Source organism: Oryza sativa, chromosome 10 (assembly GCF_034140825.1).
Source record: "Oryza sativa Japonica Group chromosome 10, ASM3414082v1".
Classification (NCBI taxonomy): Eukaryota; Viridiplantae; Streptophyta; class Magnoliopsida; order Poales; family Poaceae; genus Oryza; species Oryza sativa.
This window is the reverse complement of record NC_089044.1, coordinates 5,671,369-5,674,826: the sequence shown is the minus strand read 5'-3', so window position 1 is coordinate 5,674,826 and position 3,458 is coordinate 5,671,369. Positions and strand designations below refer to the sequence as shown.

The following is a 3,458-nucleotide window of genomic DNA, read 5'->3' as shown; positions in this document are numbered from 1 at the left end:
CTTGACTTGGGAAGCCAAGCGCACGTCGTCTTGATGATGGGGCCTGTCAAATCTTGCCGCCTGACACGGGGGGTGGCCCTGTCAGTCACCATTTAATGGGTGAAGACTTTTGGGCTCCTATTACACCGGGAAACGGGAGCCTTGCTTTGACCAGAGCGGGAAAGAGTGGCCGCCACCCCACCTCGGGCCTGACTCCCCTCCGGGGAGGGCCACGTGGCATCGGGGGGCGGCCTCTGTCACGCCCGAAAATTCACTAATAATTTCCGAACTTATTTGTGCATAAAATCCTCGTCCAGGAATCAGCCGAGGTACACAAACTGACAATTTAATATACAAATCCATCATAATAATATCATTAATACTTACAAAAGAAAAGAAAACAGCAGCGGAATTAACGGTCTAGCGATAGCTTCAGCTCCACTCCCACAGGCAGCTCAACTGGGGTATAAGCCAAACGTCTTCTCCTTCTGGATCCTTTTTCTTCAACTGAGGTTGATTGATTATTGCAAGAATGAGCATATGACATACTCAACAAGCCACACAGGAAATATGCAAGTGCACAAGGATTCCAAATGATGGCATAATATAAGCTCATTTGCGAAAGCAGCATTTAGCAAAACATTTAAGAGAAGTAAAACAGTAGAGTCATTAATCATCAACTTTAGTCAACACTGAACAGCACACCCATGCTGCTCAGGCCCAACCATCCTGAACAACCATACCCGGCTGTACAGATCTAACTCCAAACCAGGAGCTAAGCAAATTATTACCAAGTATTAACATCCATATTTATTGTGAGAGGTGTGAGACTAATCACGAAAAACATTGCTCAACTCGCCCATAACCGCGGGCACGACTATTCGAATAGTTTTACTCTGGCCAGAGGTGTACCACTGTACCCACAAGACACGATTCCACACATGTTGCCATGCCCCGAAATACCACCACGGCATTGCAAAGGGGGAAATCGTGACAATACCCTTTGCACAACACAACTCAAAACAGTGCATCGTTCCCGGATCATAGTCACCCCCTTATAAACAAGGCATGGACTCCCCAGCGACCCCCATGGACTTCTCGCCACTTCTCAGTCTGGCGCACTATAATGAATCATGCTATACAAAAGATAAAGCCGTTGCCCACGCTGGCTTGTGGTTGGCACGATAAATGTTTCACAACAGTAGCTCGCGAACCGGTCCTTAATTGCCATGAGCACGACCTTCAAAACCATGTGCTCACAACCCACCATTAATCATATTTTTAATTACCAATTAATTATCATAACACGATTAACCATCGTGAGCTACCATTAAATATAACCATAAATAATAATATAGTATATATGATTCATCCCATTAGTGAGCTAATGTTTCTAAGCATTGCTAAGCAATTATATATATAACATTTTGCTGAACCGAACCAATACATAAGGTTCAAGCTAATCAATTTATTACCCAAGGTATCAAGGAATAGGGCATTCAATGCAAATTGGCCATAACAAAGGAATAGGTTCACACCACCCGGTGACATTCGAAAATAAATGCACAGTTGAAATAAATAGAGAATTTAAATATAGGATCAACATGCTCAAAGGATTGTGTTTAGGATCTGTGTGACTTGCCTTGCAATAATCGGTCTTCAATTAATCTTCTTGATCACTTCCGACGCACCCACGAACCTTCGCAACGACGGAAACGACAAGCTAACACGCAAAACGAAGAAAAAGACTAATAAAAACCAAATAAATAGTACATAAAAAGTAAACAAACACGTAGATCATGATTTTAGATGAATTATGAGACTTGAACGGCCTCATTCTGACTTCCAATGAATTTATTATGAATTTTACAAGATTAAATCTAATTAAAGCCCATTTAAAAAGAATTAAATAAATTTAATTCAATTTATGGACAATTTTAATATGTAGATCTTTATTTTAGAAAAATTTAGCAACTTGAACCACCTGAAACGGATCTACGGTTATTTAGTTATGATTTTCCGAAGATTTAATCTATTAGAAAAACGGGAAAAAGAAAAACCGATGACGTCATGCTGACATCATCCATGGCAGCCACAGCACGGGTGGCGACCTCGCCGGAGCTAGGGTGGTCAGCCGGGATTTTGGAGGACACCTATGCGAAGAGAACGACGAGACGAACGCAACGGTACTCACCAACGCGACGAACGACGACGGATGACGGCTGGCAACGAGAGGATGGCGGCGGCGGCTCGGTTCACCGGCGGCGGCGGCTCTCCGGTGGCCGGCGGCGAAGAAGGACGGGTGGCCGGGCTTCCCCTCCCCTTGGCGCACCTTTTGGCGATGGCGGCAAGCGGCGGCGACGGCGGAGGCGGCGGCGCGGCGTGGCCGGAGGTTGGCCGGCGGTGGCGGCGGGTTGGGTGGTGTGGTGGCGGCGCTACAAGGCACGAGAGGCCACGGGAGAGGGGGCAAACGAAAGAGGGCGACGAGGGGATGCTTTATATAAGCTTGGATTGAAGAGATCGGACTCCAAACGAGAGGAATCGCTTCGGGAAATCAAAAACTCGGTTTTGGAGATAAACTCGAAAACGAGTTTGATTCGGATAAAATACCCAACGATTTGCTCCGATTCATAGGGGAAAAGATAGAGGAGGATGAGAGGATCAAAACCCCTCAAAAATCCGGAAGAAACGGGGTCGGATTGGGTGGGATTTGGGGCGGCAAGACGGCGAGGCGTGGCCGGCTCGAGCTCTGCCTGGCAGCCGGCTGGAGAAGATGACACTGTAGCAGGGAGGAAAAGTAGACTTTTCCGGCTGGGCTTCATTTCCTCGGCCCGATTGAAGGAGGGAGGCAAAACAGACTTTGACAGAGAGAAGAGGGGAGGCCGGCGGCTGCTGGGCTGATTGGGCCGGTTTGGCCGCGCGGAGAGAGAAAGAGTTGGGCCGGATTCGGCCCAACGACTTAGGGAAGGATTTAAAAACTTTTTCCAATTAAAATAATCACTTAAATGATCTTTCAATTGTTAAAAATACTTCCAATGCTCAAATAATTTCAAGAAAAATCCTGAAAATACTTGGACACTAAAAGTACTTAACAAAATTATAATTAGACCATTTAATGATTAATTTAATATTTAAATAATTGCTAAACTGCTCTTTGTATAATTAAAATTAGGAATTGAGCTCCGAAAAATCCGAGAAAATTCCAGAGAGTATAATTAACCATGGAGAATTTAATAAAAATTAAATCCATCCATGCTTTATATTTAGGAAATTTTATTTCCCACATTTAACTTCACTTGTAAATTAATGAACATTTAATATAAATTCTAATAATAATTTATTAAATAATTTATAAATCCTGAAACAAAAATCAGGATGTGACAGCCTCCTCCGACTAGTCTTTGGAAAGGAGTGGCCGCTACCCCACATCGGGCCTGACTCCTCTCCGGGGAGGGCCACGTGGCCTTGGGGGCGGCCTC

General features: G+C 44.7%; 1 long non-coding RNA gene across 1 annotated transcript; it reads right to left on the bottom strand.

Annotated features, from left to right (window-relative positions):
- Positions 1 to 261: 261 nt before the first annotated feature.
- LOC136353631 (uncharacterized) lies at positions 262 to 2,765 on the bottom strand. Its single transcript, XR_010736970.1, has 3 exons — positions 2,174 to 2,765; positions 1,622 to 1,702; positions 262 to 486 (listed from the first exon to the last, which is right to left on the bottom strand). It is a non-coding gene; the product is annotated as an uncharacterized lncRNA (long non-coding RNA).
- Between the last annotated feature and the right edge of the window lie 693 nt (positions 2,766 to 3,458).